This window comes from Varroa jacobsoni, unplaced genomic scaffold (assembly GCF_002532875.2).
Source record: "Varroa jacobsoni isolate VJ856 unplaced genomic scaffold, vjacob_1.0 scaffold_517, whole genome shotgun sequence".
In the NCBI taxonomy this organism is placed as follows: Eukaryota; Metazoa; Arthropoda; class Arachnida; order Mesostigmata; family Varroidae; genus Varroa; species Varroa jacobsoni.
Genome location: NW_019213419.1, coordinates 280,131 through 301,038, shown reverse-complemented (window position 1 = coordinate 301,038; position 20,908 = coordinate 280,131). Strand labels below are relative to the sequence as shown.

At 43.3% G+C, this 20,908-nt stretch overlaps 1 pseudogene; it reads right to left on the bottom strand.

The window, feature by feature from the left end:
* Positions 1 to 76: 76 nt before the first annotated feature.
* Positions 77 to 5,467, bottom strand: LOC111261072 (toll-like receptor Tollo pseudogene; annotated as a pseudogene).
* Positions 5,468 to 20,908: the final 15,441 nt, after the last annotated feature.

The window sequence follows — 20,908 nt, the reverse complement described above, 5'->3', positions numbered from 1 at the left end:
TTTCTAAACAGTAAAATACCCCTACCTGGTTAGAAGAACATATCAAAATTACTAATAAATAGTAGAATACTTAGACTCTTTTTCAGGTCACAACTTATTCTCGGCCTGTTTTATTCTTCGTCCTGTCAATTCCTTCATTCTAGCTGCGACAAAAACATTTCATTTTAATGACATAGTTTGTAAAAATTCATATAGAAATTATGTATTTAACGCCTTATGAGTTGAATATCCGTATATTCAAGCGTCGATGTCTTCCTTCTTTTTCACTCTAAACACAGACAAACTTGTCCTGTTTGTAAATGTTCACTCCAACGTTGTTGACTAATACGGATCGGGATCCCAAAAACGAGTTAATCATTGAAGGAAAAAGTCGCGCCGTGAGGTAAAGTCTGTTTTTGCCTGGGAAAAGCAAACTCTTCTGCAAGCATTAACATAGCACACTGCCTGGCGTAGTCCAAACATCGATTGATGGCGCACAATGGATTTGATCCTGTTTATGGAATTAACCGAAGTAATGAAAACGAGGAGCAAAATTCAGTAGCGGAGATAATTCGGCAACAACACGAAGGCATCGCAACCTCTATAATTTAATGACATACAAACTATTTCAGCCATGCTCATGATGATTCATTACAACATTGTCCGTTTAGTCACAGAAGCTTTTTCTAAATCTCTTCAAATAAATATTGTATACAGGGTTTCCGAATAAATAATTCACCTTCATTCATTGTTGGTCACTACCGTGCCTAGAACGATGATCCTGGATCATTCTGATAGGTTACATTTCAGGCTATTTACAACAATAGGCTATCACAGATCTCCGCAGTTGGACGCTGCTTCTTGCATGTCATACTACTCATTATCACCATGTATTATCGTAATTGATTACTATCATTTTTACATAACTTCTTCGAAGAACTTTTTACATAAACGACCACATCCTTCTATTATTTCTAGTTGTCTGCGTATTTACAAATGTGTACATACCAACCGACGTGGAAGTAAACTAAAAAAATAACCTGTTGTTATAGTTCATTCAATGGCTCATTGCGCACTCTATAGTGTTCGCACCATTTGACTTGTTTTCATTGATTTCCCGTTACTGGCCTAGTTTCATATTCATTGATAGCTTTTAGGACTTAGTTTACGGTGACATAAGTCGACAGAGGGTTGCAATCGTACCGTAGTTTCTCTCTCTCTCTCTCTCTCTCTCTCTCTCTCTCGTCGTCGTCGTCGTCGTCGTCGTCATCGTCGTCGTCGTCGTCGTCGTCGTCGTTTTTGTCCTTTACCAAACAATCGTCAACAGCTCGAAATACAGTGTTGGCCTTAATGCGTTAGTATTGATACTTAATCTATGATTTTGAATTATTTACTCGCTATATTTCCTATTATGGACTTTTTCCTACCGCCTTCCCTACAACTGATCCTCGGGAAGTCCTGTTCGTTTAAAAAAGTGGTAACATGAGCCTAAATGCCGAGATCGTAAGAGCGCATAAAAGATCATTACGTGTCCTATGGATTGCCAAATTGTCTAGACCAAAATTGAAACTGTGACTGTCAGATATGGACGGTGACTGAGTTTAGGTCCGAGCGTTGAACCTTACGGTGGCGTGCATCAGGCAGAGAATAGCGCAATTTATCCCAGAAGTTCTTCTCACCCCAGTGTAAGAACGTACTCCGTTTCAACCACATTTTGATGTCGGCATCTAGTTCACGATAGGACACACGGCCGAGGAAAATAACGACAAGTTTGTGATTACTGTTGTACAGCACTTCGTAATGGGCTGTCTTGAACTCGTAACGGCACCATTCGCTTTTAAGAAAGTGCTCGGAAAGGACAACAATCGTTCGCCGGGAACTCTCGACAGCCTCTTGGATAGCTTCGCTTAGGTAGCCCCCAGCCATTGACAGGTCTCGATAGTGTAAACACAGCCGATACGGCGGACTGCCGCACTCCAATGCTGGAGCTAGAATTTGTGCCACAAAGGCGTCATCCTTTTTACTATACGACACGAAAGCATCGAAGAGTTTTTCTTCTTCAATTGGGTTACGGTGACACATTCGAACTCCATAGCGGCTGAAAAACCATACGCTCAACTTGCGACGGTAGACGATTCCCGCCGTAACTGCCATTGATAGAAGGATGACGGCGCCAAGAACGACGAGGGCAGGCACCAGATCTTCGACACGATGAATGTGGAACGATCGGACCAATGACGTCGCTTCTGAAGGGCTAAAGCATTCAGTCACGTTCAGCTCCCACAATGGTAATGCTTTCGTTTCATTGTAGACACATAAGAGATCAAAAAGATCGCGCGCGATGTTACCGCGTTCATTAAACAGGAACTGACTGAAGTCCATTCGAAACTGGCAATCGCAGGTCCAAGGGTTTCTTGCCAGACGAATCTCTGTCAGACGCGTATTATACTGAAAGCTCCACACGGAGATTTCGACCAGATAGTTTCGATCTAAATGGAGTATCTCTAGATTTTTTAATCGGGTAAATGTTATATTGCTCAGATGCTTAAGCTGGTTATTGGAAAGATATAATTCCCTGAGTCGGTCAAGATCATCGAACTCATGACCATGCAATTCAGAAATCCGATTGTCCTCGAGATGAAGTGCTCGCAGCTCGTGCAAGCCTGCAAAACTACGATTCTGTACCGTCACGATGTTCGAGCTGTTGAGGAATAGAACTCGCATATTTTTCCGGCCTACGAACGAATGTTTGCTGATCTCAGGTATATTGTTGCCATCAAGATACAATTCGGTCACCTCCATAGGCAGCTGTCTCGGGTTGTAAAGATGACTGCGTGAGCTGCAGTCGACGATGTTGGTTCTCCACGTCTGATGCTGGTAGCAGCTACAGTTAGCGGGACAGACCATCTCGCAATCGCAGGCATCAAAATCACAGCAGTGACAAAGTGGGAAGCAGTGACTTTTGTATGGGCACAGAAATTGTGACGAGTCCACCTTGACCAGTGGCATTTTTTGGAAACTTTTCGAGAAGGTTAGCTCGCATTCGACGCTATGCAGATCGATTACCCGTGGATATTGGCGGAGCGAGTTAGTATCGGAGCTAGTTTGTGCCGTGGGGTTATGTAAACGTTGTAGCCATTCCATGTTACAATCGCACACGTATGGATTGCCTGCGATAGCAAATTCGGGTAGTGGTCGACGTGTTGATACTTCACTCAGTCGGAATGTCGGTTTCTCTAGAACCTTCAATTGGTTGCTGGTCAAATCGACCCGGGTCAGGTTGTGTTTCCCGAGAAAGGTGAATGGCTGAATTAGTTTGATGTTGTTGTTCTTTAGGAAGACTATTTCAATTCCATTTGGTAGAGACGACGAATCTAAGTCGGTCAGTTTGTTGTAGGAGGCGTCGAGTGTGCGAAGTTTGAGGCTTTGTTCAAGGTCGAAGTAATTGCCAAGAGCCTCAATCTGGTTGTCGTGGATGTCCAGCCACTGAAGACCCACAGGCACAAGCGCATAGTCAAACCAGCGTATTCGATTTACGGAGATATTGAGCATGATCAAGTCATGCAGGTTGCTGAATAATCCGTTAACGTCCTCAATCACGTTTGAATCTAGTCGGAGGTAATGGAGGCCCGGCATATCGTCAAACGTTTCCTGCTCGATTGTCTGAATCCTGTTGTTGGCTAGGTTGAGAATACGAACTGAAGGCAACCTGCTAAAAACACCTCGACTGAGGTTGCCGATCCTATTGCCCATTAGATTTAAGGCATAAAGCTGGCCTAGACCTTGAGACGAAAAATTGACCACGTCATTAATTTTGTTGTCCGATAAATCCAGCGTTCGCAGCATATTGAGCGATGACACAATGAGCGGTGTAGCTATAAGTTCATTTCTGGCTAAATTGAGCTCTTGAAGCATAGTCATATTAGCGAACGTATCATCAGAGACTTCACTGATCCGGTTATCGTCCAAGTGTAGTGTCGTTACAGAGTTTAGTCCCCCAATCATACGAGAACCTATCCGTTTCAATCGGTTGTGACTCAACACCAGCGATTGTAAATTGTTAAGTTGGATAAACGTACCGTCCGCAATGAGCTCTATGAGATTGTTTTGCAGTTGGAGAGTTTGCAACTCGCTCAGAGCAGTAAACACGTTAGCATTGAGACGTGTAAGTCGGTTATAACTGAGGTCCAGTACGGCGAGTTGCGCGAGGTCTTGGGCACTCTGTAGCCATCCTAACGCTGAAAGTTGATTATGTGCCAGATCGAGTAGGGTCAACTCACGGAGTCCAGCTAACAGGCCGGATGGCAATGCATTGAGAGAGTTGTTCCGCATGTAGAGCTCGGCCAGCTTCGACGTAGATTGAAAAAGTCTGGAAGGCAATGTAGAAAAAGAGTTATGCGACAGGTCAAGTCGTGTGAGTTTTGCGAGTCCACTGAAAGCATCAGAGTCAATTCTGGCGATCTGATTGCGTTCCATGCGCAGTTCTTCAAGGCTTACTAGCGTCTCGAGGCCTCTCGTTGAGAGAACCTTTAGTTTACTACGCGTAACATCTAGCCCGCGAAAATTTGGCCTACAACGCGATTTTGAGGATAAACCTAAGTTAGCACTGTCATGGAACGCGTTTCCCGAAAGATTCACAAAACGTAAATGTTCCAAACCACAAAACAACGTGTGAGGTAGTAAATCGATACTGTTCTCGCTCAAATCAATCATTTCGATCGCTTTAAGCGGACTGAAAGCTGTGGGTGATACTTGCAAGGAGAAACGGCCCCTTTTAATGTTGAATGTTTTCACACTTAATCTCTTCAGGTCTAATAAGCCTTCGAAGGTTTTTGATGGCAAGTGAGCAAGGTTGCAGTGCTCGATGGAAAGTTCGCGCAATCCGTACAAGTGCACGAAAAGGCTGTTCGCCAGCTCACTCTGCAATATTTGATCACCACAAATGACAGCTAGCTGAACAGTATGAGCTGGCATAATTAGCGAGAAGTTTGTAGGGTTTATTCCGGCTTGTAGAGTTCGTACACTGCACGCGATCGAAACGCCGGCAGCATCGGCTACCGGTTCCCATGTGCAGTCTTCTGGGCGTACATAACGCGCTTCGCAGCACCCCGCCAATAGAAATGCGAGCCAAAGGATTGTCCATATGCTGGCACAGCCGATGGAAAAGGTGTCCTGGACACTCATGACCGAACTTGCACGTGTATTCATAAATCTGCTTGTTGTTTCGATCATCCTCAAATATGGCAGTAGTCGAGTCAGGTTCTTTCCTTAAGTTCATATTATTATCCAATGGTCATTACACGGCATAACACAGCACAATATCCTGCTATGCGCATGTCCTTTAAGCTAGGCAGATAGCAAATCTTCGGCAAATACGTTAACATGCATACTCAACAAACGGAATCTTTCCATCGAAAATTAAATCTTCATACAAGAGACCCTAGTCTGTTTACATCAGCGGGAACTCTATGACGAAGATCAGCTAGCCCTCAAGAACGGACCTCAGTCAAGAACTGATCGGGGATTTGGTCCAACTCGTTGGGTGCCTCTGTTAGATTTGTGCAGCAGCCCTCTCCCATGGGGAGAGGATCGGCGCGGCGAGAAGGATCAAAAGGAAAGTGCAGCGCCGTTGAGCGGGTGTTGCCTAGTTTCATTGTGCAGATCTTCTTGATGTCCGATGTTCATTGATAGAGACCGCACGAGATGTCTAATCTACTTTGGCGGACACTAACCGATAAAAACCCAACAATAAACATGGAACAATTTGTATAAAAGCGATCACCGACCGAAGAAGGAAAATCCAGTGTTGCTTCATGATCGTTGAAAAAAATTGAATACGTTTCGTCGAAGAGTGTTCGAAGTAAACTTATCTGAGTGTTTTTTTTTAACTGGACCTCAAGTCACAAATTAAACTAAATTTAATTGAAGTAATGTTAGTAATTTCATTTAGTGTTTCGTGCGTTGGCGCACTTCAGAGCGAACTTTACGCTTCTCAACAAGGAAAGTCCTTTATTCTAGGACGTTAGAATCAGCGAGCTCGTTCAATAATTTTTTGTCGTTTGCGAGAGCCGCTTTGAACAGAGCGAGCACTTTCGGCGACAACATTGCTAACTATACTTAGAGTACAAGTATTTACTTAGGCTCAAACAAAGCACAGAGTGAACGTACACACTGCGTTGCTTTTCGGGTATTGGACCATTGACATGCTCTAATGTCTTACGGAACGCGACGAAGCAGACAGGTAGATCAGCCCCACAATCTCGCACTTCAAATTATCAGCCGAGCGTCTCTTATTCGGTAAGGAATGACAAAGATTTCTAGGTGGAGGTTTCTAGCAGTCTGTCACGCATCCCGAGTCCAGGATTGACTATCACGCGAATAGCAAAACATTTTACCATGGATTCGCGCGGCTGAATAGCGGCGTTGTTCTGATAACGCGAATTATATCGAATAACAAATGCTCATGAAAAAATTTACAAATTTCTAATAATTATCAGGTGAATTTGTTGATAAATATAGGGTCCGATCCACCACCTCAGGTTAGCGTCAGTCCACCACATGGTAAACTCATGCGGATTTCTTCGGAAACCCAAGCAATTGCCTTTTCTTTCGATACGTCTCTGTTCCTCTCCAGCGGCCTGGTGACTCATTGGCCGGTATCGGCCTCCTTGCAAGTTCGCCAGTCCAATCATTATATCACATTAGACAATCGAGCTACTGAACTGTCGATACATTTTAAATCCACCTGTGAATAACCTCATATTGTAGGGGATATTTGAACTACCTACCTACTACATAATGTGATAGCGGGATAATAGCAAAATATTATATAATATAAAATTTATAAGCCTTCAGTGGACAGCGAAAATATATGTGTGCCATTTAAGAGCTACAAGGAGCGCACGTCGTCGGCTACCCGGAGGTAGTCGAAACACTTTACCTTAACTACTCGCGTTGTCGAGATAAAACAGCCACAAAGTGTCAAATACTTCACCGAACATACACACGCCCTTGATTGGACTAAGGCTAACAACAGCGTACAACGAGAACATTAGTGCTGGTAGAAAGAAGTAGACATTAATTTTTGCGGCTGGCGCCTTCGGTTGAATCAAGCACTGAGAACGAGATCCAGTAAACGAAGAAAAAAAGGTGCAGGAAATTCCGCCGCTGTTTTCACGCCGCCATAACTGCTGCTACTGTTTTTGCGGTCGTGGGCCTTTCAAGCTCTCAAGAGCATCGGCACGGGAAGCGATCGTCAATCAACACAGATTTTGACGGACGAGACTCGTGCTTCGTCATGCAACGCTGACTGCTATGCCGACCAAGTTCAAAACATCCGAGGAATATCCCTGATCGGTGCACAACGAGTCTTTGCCGGGCGGCCAAACAGATAAAGAAAACTAGAGCCTAAAGATAGCATTGGCACCGAACAATTGTTTTGAAAGACATTTCAAAGAAATTTGATTGTTGCCGACGTCGGCCTGCCTGAAACATTCGACGTGCCGTCACCGAGTTAACTGGCGCTGTGACGGCTTACGGAGTCCTTGTGACGGCTAGCGAATAGCTGTAAATGTGAAGACGACAAGGGACTCAGCGCAAACAGATCTAAACAACTATTGGCTCATTATGAGCTGAAGTTGAACGAGGGAAGTGCTCAGCGGCCCTAACAGATAAATAAACACTAACTCGGATGCGGCAAAATCGCCACTGCGTTCGTCCTCCAGCGTCTCCAACTCGTCCGTCTGGTCAACCGTTAACAAGCAAACCTACGTTTCAATACTAAGAACATTTAGCCCTTCTTGTTGGTTTTGCGCAGAGTCACTCCCGATACCCTGCGAATTTGCACCTTTTTAGATTTGATCTTCTCGCTCTGAACAAATAAGTCGGTTTGTACAAACAGCCCTGATGTTTATTATCGTGAGGCTTAATGTTCATGCGTTTGGTTAACTTTCCGAGCTTAGAATTAAGGTTAACAAAACGTTGTTATATACCGCAGAATGCTCTCGTTTCTTCAGCGCAAATCGTTAGAGTAATCAACTTTGAACTTTTTCACAATATTATATGGAGCTATGGTTGCGTGGTAAGTTTTACCTAGGCGCTCCAATCTAGTAAAGAAAAAACGCAGTTTTAGGCTAGGTGAGATGTATTTTGCTGAGATTATGGGTACTTCACTGCTTTGATTATCACTTAAAAGCTTTCATTCGAACTGGCCAGTAAAATCGTCAGCTGTGAGTCGCCTATCTTGAATCAATACGCTATTGTCCTCAGCCTGATAGGCTAACTAAGGGCAAGACGCTAAGTTACCGAAGTTAAGAAGCGGATCACCTGTATCCCTAACCTCTCGTTCTTTTCGGTGTTATTAGATATATAAGCGGCAGCGCACCGCTGTTGGCGCCACTTCGATCAGCTCAAACAGGAATCTATGGCTGCAAAACGAAGCACAGACGCCGTGAGTCTCAGAATCTGATAACGAGGTTCAAACGCCTAGAGGTGCCAGGGAGGTTAACTGTAACAACAGATATTTTTTTAGGAAAAAAGGATTAAAGATGGCTTCAATGGAACAAGCTTGAAAAAATATAGTATGAAACTTTATTTACTCTCTATCGGCAAATCGTTTTCCCAACGAGAGGGACTTCAAAAAAAGACATCTTAGAGACATGAGTCTAGACAAAGATCTCCGAGACGGCTAGCCACTACGATGCCTACAGATCCGCTATTTGCCCCGAGTGCACAGAGTAACGAAGAGCATACCTTCTATATTTTAGTTACTACAGTACACTAAGCTAATGCTAAAGTGTTTTAAGCAAATAGAGCACAATTATATGTAGAGGAGGCCGATAACAAAATTAGCTTTTTATTTTGGCCTGGTAGTGGTTCACAGCTATTGGAAGAAGTTGACTTGAATTAAGTTATTGCGAAATAGAGCATAGAGTCGTGGCCAATTTTTTTGTTGTAAACTTAAAAACTTGCTGCGATAAAGTGGACACAGTATGCTGAAGTGTAATGGACTAAGGAGTTTTTTTTTTGTATCTATATATTTAATCTGCTTCCCTGAGCAAAACCACACTGTCGTAATGGGAGTTCGGTCTACGCTGAGTTTACGCGTTCTCTCTGTCTCGTTCTGTTTCGGTGTACGACGCGGTCTTTAACCATGACGTCCACGTTTCCTATGTATCCCGAATAGCTCGTCAGGAACATGACTGAACATTTAATCGAAAAGTTTTTAAGAAAAAGGTCAAGTCGAGTCTATCTTTTGATATGTTCGAGGGACCAATTAAAATGCCACCGAGATAGTCTTGAACAATCTCCAATATTATATATAAAAAGGTCGAAAAGTGACATCCTCATTTATGTATTGGTTCTTCATTGAACAATACAGCATCGTATTTGCCTATAGAATTTAAAATTAAATGAACTGCTATCAATCTAATCTGTGCTAAGGATCCTCTAGGGAAGTGGCTAATGTGTAAAACAAAGATGCAGGTCAACCCTTGGGGTCCACTTTGCTAAACAGTTCTGGTTACGTGTGTCGAGGGAAGCTACCAAGGTTAGCGTACCTGGACTATAAGCGGAAACTACTATTAAAGCTATGGAAACTATAAGCGTATCTGGAAATCGTAGGCGTCATCAACAAAATATATTCCAAGATGGTAGTTACGAGTTGAGCAGCTAAACATTAAATGTTCCTACTTTTACGTCCGTCCCTTTTTCATCCAAACGCTTGTAGCCTCCTAGCGTAGGGATTGTTTCGACTCCCGGTACTTAATACACACCTCGTTATTATGCCGCTAACTTCGTAGACAGATACATTTTCATTAAATTATCACGCAACTCTGCTGTTAGCTACTTTACCGGAGTGAAGGTTATCAGTACCGCCACTTCGTACTTCTGTATGTGTATGAATCAATGAGAGGGCGAGAGAGAGAGAGAGAGAAAGAGAGAGAGAGAGAGAGAGAGAGAGAGAGAGAGTAAGGAAAGCAGATTCCCTAGCAATCTCTGATGGAAAATGGTGTAATGTGCAAAAAGTGATGGAAAATTTTCTACACATTTTTCGGGACTCGATCCTTCGGACCAACAAATCTCTTGGATTTCGAATATGTGCGCTACTCTGCCCGCCATCTTACTAGAAATTAGAGCAAATCGCAGGTGTACAGGAACAATATGCCGCTTAGCAGGCCGTTTCGGGTAAATTATGAAACCCCCAGAGGGGTTTACTTAGTCGATGCTATGCAAAGCGCATATCCCATAATAAAACACAGGGAAGATTTATTTTAAAGATTCAAGCAACCGACGAGTGGGAATTGGATCGCATATGTTTAGTTGAAATATTTCACTATTTATTTATTACAGATGAAAACTGATAAACGCGCCATCTACATACGAAATATGTCGAGCTATAGGTAGGAAATGTTGAATGGGGCAAACGCTACGCCTGTGCCGCAACACCTGCTCAAGCGGCGGTTTGGCAAAGTAATCGGCTTACGCTGGTCCTCTCTGCTCTGCCTAACAAACCGATGTCGTTCGAATGGCAAATAAGGCAACGTACTTTAACACCTACTAGCTGCAGTGGTGCTTACACCGCAATGGGACAACAATTAAGACGTTATTGCATTTCCGTTTGTTGGATGAGGCCCAAAAGGCACACATGCCGCGTTGGCAAAGGTCGAAAGAGGCCACCGGTTAACCTAACTAGGTGAGCCACTCGAAATTGCATCGGATCTAGATGTTAATGTGCGTTAAATCTAACTACCCACTGCTGCGAATTGAAAAGTCAATGGCTCCGTACTGCTGGGAAGGAAAGCACCGTTCTGCGGTCGCTGCATTTCATTGGACGATAACGGAACGGACCCCTAATCTAGCTGAAACATTTTAAGACAATGTTAACAGATTTTTGCTATTGCTCTAGCTCGAGTCAACCAGTAGGTAAAAAAAGTCAGCTGTTCATCAAAGTGTATTATAACTGCATGTTGCAAACGGCTATAAATTGTGGGTCTGATAATAAAGCCATGACCGTCGTACGAAAATACTCCTGAGCACGTCTACCGATGAGGAGCTTGTCTCCTGCACGCCGCCTAATGAACCTCACTCCGCATGATTAGCTCAAAGTAAACGAATATCATTGTGTAGAAAAGCTACCATAAGCCTAATTGATGAATATATTTTTGCAGGTCGTCTTGGAGAATAGCTAAATCAAAGGCGTTGCCATCTGGTTGATAATCGTTTGTCAGCTATGCAATCGGTGGCTATATGTTCTATATATTGGCTATATATTCAAAATTGCATAACGTCAACTTCAATTTATAGCCTTAACATTTCAGCTAAGATCTTGGTGAAAACTGTTCGCCAGCGCAATGTCAAGCGGAGGTAAGACTTGCGAGAAGATCGTGTCTAACTATAGGGCAATATTTTGAAACAGAGATTGATAAAAAAGAAAGAGCTCGTTCCTTTTTTTTTGAAACTTTTTAAAGTATCAGCTTGACGCTGAGGCTTGCCTTGTTAGATCGGACTTACGACTTGTCCCCCTTTTTTTCAAATACATACTAGCATTTAACGTGCCCGGATCGTTTTATTTATAAACACGAGACCGAACATTCAATCAGCGGCAATTATTAGCTACATGAAACCGACGAATCTTTCCTGGAGAAAGAAAAGAGGGTTGTTTGTAACTAATCAGATTTTACCGCGTAACCATAACCTGTTTCAACTTAATATGGACGGGGTTGCCGGCATGAATAATGAGAAACTTTTTGACGTCTCGTCGTACCTATGAACTTCTACCCTCTTCACTCGATTCGCCCAGCAACCGACCTTTCGATATCGGATCGGTTACAAATTCGTCAGAAGCCGAGCTAGGCAGTAGCAGCATAGAAGATCCCTTCCCTTGTTCGGCATTTTCTTTTAAATGCCTTACGACCTTCATTTTCGTAACTCCCGTGAGCTGAATTTATTTTAAATTGCTGTTTGATTCTGTTTACTACTGAAGGCGAACCGATAATAGGCTGTTAGGCTTCAGATAAGTGGATATGCTAGACGAGTTCGAGGTGTGTTAATTGGCCGTAGGCGAAACAGGACCCGAAGAACTTAGCGAGTGCGGTCAGTCTACGGTTATTGTGACTACGCCACTTGTTCTAAAAGGCTTAAAACAGCTTCAAATTGGAATCTACGTATCCATTTCGACTACCGGCAGTGAGGTACTATGTATCATACCGATGAGCCTTAACTTATCGTACAGATGAACTTAAATCATCTGAAATTTCAACGAACGGCTTGTCAAGAGCGCAATTCCCTTACCACAAAAATGAGTTGTTTCAAAACCTAAGCATCATATAAGTGTACTAAAGCAATATTACATGCGATCTTTTTCACTGGATAATTTCTAACAATCCTGGCTCAGAAGCTTACAGTTTTGTTAGTCGAGATTGCCGATATTCTCCGATGGGAGTTTTCGAAGGAAGCGGTCCCGTCGTTCCTGCGTGGCATCCGTTTGCCCACATTTAAGGATGGAGTTCTTAGACATATTGCTTGTCCCATTGCTTGGGAAACAGCGTCTAGAAGGGTGTGTAGGAACAAACGAAAAGAAAGCCTCGTACATTCTGGCCTCAACGATCAGGATCTAGACAGGAAAATGGTCTCGACGCTGCGACATGTGTGGCTAGAGCCTTTGAGGCAGTCGATGCAAACTTACACTTTTGAGTTTATCAAGTTGTATTTCAAGAACGCGTTCAATGTAATCATGACCTCATGCTGTCGAGTCTAATATTCCTATGGATTTCGGTATTATTAGTTTCACTTACCGTTGCTGTCTGACTTGCGTCTAGGAAGGCACGCCATTTGTGTCGGAATCGGCCGGGAAAATTTTCTCAAAACGCCCTCCTGTTGTCATACCACGAAGGACTTTGTGCAGTCTCTGGAGTCACCATCAAATGCCGCACATAGACGGCGGTACGCTGGAGGTGGATTTTGGTGTGATGCTACGAAACACCTTTACGGTTCTAATCCCAGCGACCGAAATAGAGCTCGAGGTCAATCTCATAATACGTAAAATCCCCACTCTCGAATGCCTCCAAAAAGCGGAAAAAACTGATGTTAGATCACTTCTCTCAAATTGCCAGATTCCTACTGCCTAAGCGTTAACTTAATAATGCGTGCTTCTAATACGAGAAGTTCTTCATTCAGAGCTAACCCCATACATAAAAAGATTCAATATTGAATCTCAGTCTGCATTTCCTAAAAGCGGCCTGTTTCGTTTGTACCATCCATAAAGATTCAGCATGTGCGTAGTGATTGTGATTATGCGCGGGCCCAAAAACGCTTTGGAGTTCCACAAGCACCTCACCTCATGGTGGGAACGCTGGCAGACCGTCTCAGTACGTTTCTCCATTCCTCGCAATCGGATCACGTAATCATATTAATAGTCTTAAGAAATGGCCATGTTTGAAGCCGTACAGCCAACATTCGCGCAGCGAATGCTGACTGTACGGCCCCTTATTTGATGAGAGAGCTTCTCCAGAGAGTATTAAACCAAGGTAGTGCCCTGGACGTGTTCGGGTAGCTTGGAGAACGACTCCCTACGGATCCCTTCTAGAGCACTTCTCGATGATAACGGTATGCGCATCGGTAGTTCATCTGATGTGTCAGTATAGTTAGCAAACGTATATAGGCGGCATAGGCTGTCTTGTGTCAAGAGCGTATAAAGGAGTTCTGGATACTTCTAAGTTGTCGACACTTGCGGCAGAGCTTCAGGCTAGTCTAGATTCTCTGCATTAAAGAATTACCCAGCTCACATAGAGATGATGGGGCTTAACCAAGCGACCGTATTCTTAACCTTTATCAGCGAAGGAAGGTATTGTTTTAGGGTTCTACCATGATTGACAGTAACTTCTTACATACCCCTCTTCGACTGTGGTGCTGCGATGCCAGGACTTTGCCAGAGCAAACTAAGCTGAAGAAACACTGCTGTGCAGGATACCCCTGCCATCCGCTGAGATTCGAGACTTTGGGAATATAGAAGCTTAGAGCTACACGTCTTCTGCAAGGAAACTGCGGTAGACTTTAAGGAACAACTGGGTTGGATACTACACGTTACAGCTGATGTCGATATATCTGAAGCGCGGAAACGTACTGCAGTCATCAGTTTCAATGCCTGTATAGAGTGACGCAAGGCTGGCTGTGAATCATACTATACATATTTATATCTTAGAAATTATCGTATATTAAAACAATAAGATAAACCCTTCCCAGTAGCCATTTGGATATTATGTTGCGTGTACAGATGCATACAATATGCAAATAATAGTCTGTCTGAGCATACACTTTATGACCTGATTCATTTTCGCAGATGTGGCGGGCACTTACTTGCATTAAAGCTGTTTCCAAAGAATTGTTACGGTCAATTTTTTATTTAGAAAAATAACACCGTAGTACTCACAACTTCAGCTCACGCTACGATTGTCACCGGACCATCGGATTACTGCAGATCGTTTTTCGAAGGGATCCACCGTCACATCCTTAAGTTAATGCAACTTAAAATCTGATACTAAACGGGATGCTATTATTGACCACGGCTGTTGATGACATCTCACTTGATATGCGTATTACGGGCTAAATATTATACATCCAGTAGTAATATGTCTTTCGTCTTCAATAATAATAATAATAATAACAACTTGAACAAACGGATTGTCAACGAACGCTTCAGCACAGCCAGCGCTTCGATGCTCGACCTAAAACCTCAAAAAGCTAATCCAAACCCAGCGCACTACGAAGATTGGTCTATTTCGGAGCTGTAGAGGACTGCGTTGGGATACTTCAGTAACGACACATCGAGAAGGGTGGTGCTACGAATTGTTATTTCTATAGATTATTGTTGCTATTGTCCTCGGCAGCGCGCCTTCGATGATGCTAAACGCTTTCAAGTGCTTATGCATCTGGGAGACGGCTCGATTAGAATGTGTCGAAAGCAAGCTTCAGCATCACTGAAAGCCGTACCGCTAAAACTAAGCCCGGATATGGGGCGACTACGAAGCAGTGATCTCTGTTGGGGATTGCCTGTACTAACGAGTGCGGACAGATATGACCAAGTGTAGCTGCTCACCAATGAGGGCGCAAAGATCCTGTCTCACTAACGGAAATGTCCTTGCGGACCGCAAAAGACACGAGGGTTTGGGCTGTGAGTGGAAACTCAAGGAGGACACGTTTTTATTGAACAAACATGGATTATTAGCGAATCTGACGCAACGTGGCTAATCCAAGAAAGAACCTTGCAGCACATATTTGTGCGCTTAGATAAAACAATCAGCGTAAACACTAGGGGATTAGCAAAATGACACCAACATTTAATCTTCGGCCCCCTTTCGTAATAGAAGGCGCTCAATATATTCCATATCGACCTCTGTCCGCGTTCTGGCTAAGCTAGAGGTTCCACTTGTACCGTCGATTCGATTTCACTCAAATTCTAGCAGTCACCACTGGTAAATGTTTATTTGTCGAGAGCGCGTAACCAACAAGCAGTCATGGTAAATGCGTTTTTTAATAAAGATGCGCTCTTATACTCTGAGATTCAATTAGCTAGTGCCCTTCAGATTTCAGCTCCTTCACCTAACGCTCCGTTTACGAGTGTCTCACGTTGAATACACGAGATGTTCATTTTGCGTAAACTTCGCTTATCATTACCCATCTTTCGATCAGATCATGTCGGCACTCTGTGGAGTACTTCAACGATCGAAAGCTTCCCCACGATAAAGTTGCCTCAGTCGTAGAAGATTACCTCTTCAATTATAGCTCCACTCGATTTTTGTTCGTCTATCTATAGTGCCTTTTAGTCATCAGTTGACATTAGTCCTCCTCAACACTCTCAGGCGAAAAAAAAATATTTTCGTAGTCCGACCTCGCTGCTGAGTACTCAGCCGTTCCGCCGTTTCAGGCCACGAACCTTTTCTCCAAAGCTGAGACTGACATCAACCCTTTGTGTAAGTAGCTCTGTCACAGAAAGACGACGAAGTGTGTCTGCAAGTGACGGAAAGTAAACCGGTGCGATCCGACTACGATGGTGAATGAAACTTCTGACTCCGTCGACAGGCAGAACCCCCGATACTGGTGCTAGTAAAGAGGCAAACTGTTTTGAATACGACCCCCTACCATTACGTTCGCTCGTGGATTTGGCCTGCCTGGGTCGAATCTTTCCTTCGATCTCCCTTCGCTGCGACTGCATTGACGTATAGTCCAGGCCTGCAAGCGAAAGAACGCTCACTGCTACCCACTGTTCAACGAAGGCTCGATAAAAGTTTGAATGATGCATTCGACCTGGCAGGGCCCTGGCTCGAAAAGGACTGTTGGCGATCCTTGTAATCGTGGCACGTTTTCGTCGGGATGAAGATGACAATTGGCCCCACACATAAGTTTGCGGCGATAGACTGAAAATGAGATACAATTTTGCCGTGCGTATCTAAGGAATATTAATGAAACATTTATTTAAATAGAAGAATTAAGCCCACAAAAATCCGAAAGCCTTGTCCGAACATAGTGAATTCCTAAGTTTTATAAAAGAGAAAAGGGAAAATCAACAGGGAATCTGTTGCTCATGTGGGGACCATTTCCCGATTAAGACATCTATACTTTAAAGTGTTGAACCATAGGCTTCTCGAGGGAAATTGATTGTTCATTGACCCGTTTTTCTACCTGACTGCATCTATTATAAAATTGTCGGAATGAACGGAATACGATGAAAGAGACTAAAATGTTAAGTCCAGCTAATATGCCTTCGTGAGAATCCCAATTATTAACATTGGTAAAAAGAAAAGTAGCTACGCTGGAGAGCCCGCGAGCGTCATGTCTCAGACCGCAATCGAAGGCTGCATCGTCCATACATAGTAGTTGTCTTCAAAAGACATCCGTGTGTGTATTATATTGGAAAATGATCGTATTCATTGCGTCGCAATACAAGACTGTTCTCATACGCCGAAGCAGGCTATTATATCCGAGAGTAGTTGTTAGGCATTTTTTTACGATGACCCATCAGCAAATCCTACTTATGACTAGCTCATACGCAACGTAGATGTATTTCTAATGAATCAATAAACGCGTTTCAGGAACGAACGTTTCTCTATTTTCTGTTGCCGATCGTTCGGATCGATATGGCAATTTTCGTTTTAACGACACACTTCTCTTCGTCGGATCATTTCAGACCGGTCAAAAATTCATTCGTATGTAGCCTGCAAAAATCGTATGAGTATATCGATTGAATTTGTTTATCCGTAGTCAAGCTTGGATCATGAGGCTTAGTGTGCAGCAGCTTTACGTGAACCAGCCTCATTGGCTCCGTTGAATCGTAGAGGGATTGTTGTACACCCGCTAAATGGAGATTGACGCCTATTAGTGCATGCCATAATTCCCGATGGCCTTTATCACTGGCTTTGCTATTACATATCATAGATGCGATAGATAGAGATTTGAGTTAGCTTTGGGTCAGTTTATGTTGTTCTTGTCAATTATTCTCTCCGGAGCAAATACGGCGGCTGTCGATAGCGGATGCCTTTAATTGTTTCTAAATCGAATTTTGTTCCGCCCGCACCTCGGCTCTCACAACTCGCTTTCGACCGCAACACTGATTAAATCGGCACCGAACGGCGTTTCGCTTTGAAACGCAACGGTATCGCTCGACAGAACCGTCAGTAAATGTACACCTGTCTGACTGGTAAAGACAGGCAGACTGGGTTGGAATTTACGAAGATATTGGGTTCGAAACTGTGAGGCCAGCGAAGACCGATGCTTGAGGTAGACCGTATCATGGGTAACCAGTCATCTATCTATATTCCCTGCAGTGTAAAGCGGTACTCTGAAGCACAGATTCGGATAGACAGGAGCAAGAAATTCAATTAACAAAGACAGGACAAAGGAAAGAAAGGCAAATTGGTTGCCGAATGTTGAACCCTACTACCTATTCGTCGGCTACAATGCAACGTCATAACAACAACATAACAATAATAACAAAACCAAAGTTCAACTATAGTGAACTATCATGTAATTTACTTGACGGTAAGATTATGGGAGATGCGTAAATTGTGCAGTGGCCTCGTCAGGGTCATAAAAACCGCCTGCTCCCGAACGAATCGAGGCCAGCTAGTCCTAGCTATAGGTTTGAATTTAGTTGAGTTTACACCCAGTAGTGAATAACTTATGTTGCCACAACATGCAACGACCCGTAATCTTCGACGAGCGCCGACACGATTATAGACATCATATTCTACATGATTTACTACGTTGCTACAACTATTTCTCAAAAGTGCCAGAACCGTCCACAATATAGGAACCTACAACAAACTGATTGATCCAATGAAGCCGTTTGTAAGGCATTAGGTGCGGCTCTGATTGGAGAAGCCTCCGCGTTTTGAAGCTAGCACAGACCTATAAACTAGTCTTTTTCTGTTCAGCAAGAGTTCAGCAGAGACGGAAAGAAGTGTTTTCCATGATCACTAATCGCTGCCATAATTGCCAACGATAACTAAGCTGGATAGTCACTTTGACAGTGTGTCTTAACAAAGAACTTCTCAGTCATACGGACAGGGTGTTGGCCTAATGAGGCGGATTGTATCGATGGGCGGCGTTGTGCCATATGGGCGCATACGATGTTCAATAGCATCCTGGCGCAACAGAGGAATTTGTATTATGAACTATGAAAGAAGCAACAAAAGTGAGATACTAAACTATAACTGGCTTCATTGGCGAGATAGTATAGCGTGAGTCAAATTCCATATTTCTACTTGATTTTCAGGCCACATTGGCCAGGAAAGAAGTAAAACTTTAATTACCGTAAAAGTCATTCTTTAAGTGCAAAACTAAACTCGCTATTATTTCCCTGCCACCGCATTCTCGAGCTAATTGCGACTGGATGCGTCCATAGGACAAAGTAAGCGTTACTGCTGCAATGAATATATATGTTCGAGTAAAAAACTTCTCGTCAGCCCTTATTGTTTCGACGGTTGGGCAAGTTGATTGTTTGCCCCCTGAACTATCTAAATATAGTTGTGCTGAACCCGCCTGTCTGGTTTCAGCAAAGGCACCGGCCGTGAGTGTCTTCATTTTCTGGCTGGCTGTTTAAAGATGAAAGTCTTCCCCGGGCTGATTGCGCCCTATCCGTGACAGCAATCACTGGCCTATAGTCATTTGGTTATACGTACTGAATTGGACTTGCGCGAGTTAATGAAAAGGTAGATAAATCGCCTGCAGTTAGTAGGGTAGCACCTAGGTAAAACAAACTTCCTTAGCATCTTTTACCGAAAGATTTCAGACATTCAGAGCGCAACAGACGCCACAAGAACTATATAAGCCTTCTTAATCAACAATCACTGACCGGATTGTATACGTCACGTAATTTGAACGTGTGTCTATTATGATTTAGTTTTAGAAAAGAGAAAAGAACTTGGACAAAGACATTTCGGTAAGGGAGCTCTCTTCTTAGTGTAGCATAATAGAGACAAAGCATGGTAACGAGCCAGATGCGTGTCACATACAACAATACACTTGAGCAAGTGATTATGGGTTGTTCCCTCATGATATCCCGATAATACAATAAATCGAACATTGTATATGTTTATTTAGCTGTACGTAGCCAGCCGGCGCGACACGTTGCGCTTCAGAGTTGAAGACACGTACTAGTTATCAGCTTTGCCAGAATGCACAAGCCGCTCGAATAGGATCTTCCAGTCAACACTGCGACAATTACGGGTTCTTCTTACGTCTCGTTACTCCGTCAGTCTAATCCTGATCGTTTGCCGTAGTTGATTTATTGATAAATGACAATATACCTGTCATCATACAATGACGAGTCGTAGAGCAGTAGGAATCTTATTACTTATAGCAGCGCTGATTTCGATGACGATAGCGTTAACGGGCGTCCTGACGTCGTGAGGATTAATGCACTCATAGACGCTCGATAAAGGATATTCTGTCCTCGCACAGTATTCGACTGTTGCATGACAATAGTCGCGTACTAGTAATAATAATAATGATGATGATATCAATAAGAAGCGGGGTCTCGTAGTTCTCCGTTCCTTTCATTGCAGTGCTTGTTGTTTCTGATGGTGGCACTGTTTTTGTCCGATAATGGCGGTGCATAATGATGTTTTCAGAGAAGTTGAGCAGATACTTGTTAACGATGCAGTTTGCCGGGGCGTTATCTGTCTCGCTTTCGTATTGTTCTGTGCTAAAAAAGAACCGAATGATGACAAGAAGAACGGACGAGCCCGCGTCCAAGAGCTGGGTCAGTTTAGTGGCCTGAGATACATCTGTATTCTAACCATAGATTCGTAAGGCTCGCTGAGAGTTTAATGAATACGTAGCTTACACACTTATATACGTAAGCTGTGTTTCTGTTTCATTGTTTTTTTCGAACTGTGACAAAGGGTGCATTTTATTTTGCAAGCCGTTAAATCGTACCTGCTTAAGTATAACTCATTTGTTTTCCTCGCTTTATTGTTGGGTGCAGCTCAACGCCAATATGTCGTTTTCTATTGTGTATCGATACTTGGGATTATATACTGGCGGGCATGCTTAACCGGCCCTGTCGCGCGCCGTACTGATATAACGATACGTTGTTCAGCAGTAACTATATTTAGTAGTGAATTAATCAGCAGGTTGAAAGGTTTTTCGAAAAAATGTGCCAAAAATGTATCGAGGGAAGCCATTGACAGTCACGATGGCAGAACCATGTGGCATGTTCAGTGTATATCCGTCTGGTTTAAGCAAAACGAACGCGTTTCAACGAAAAGCCAGTGAGACTATGTGCACTGGGTGAACGTTATAGATTCTCTAAGTTTGAGGCCCTGTGTGAGTACATTGTTCCTATCCTACCATCAACGCGCGTACACATATACACAGTTAGTACTATCAGTGAATTTGCCACATAGATCTACAGTTAATATTCCCGGAACTC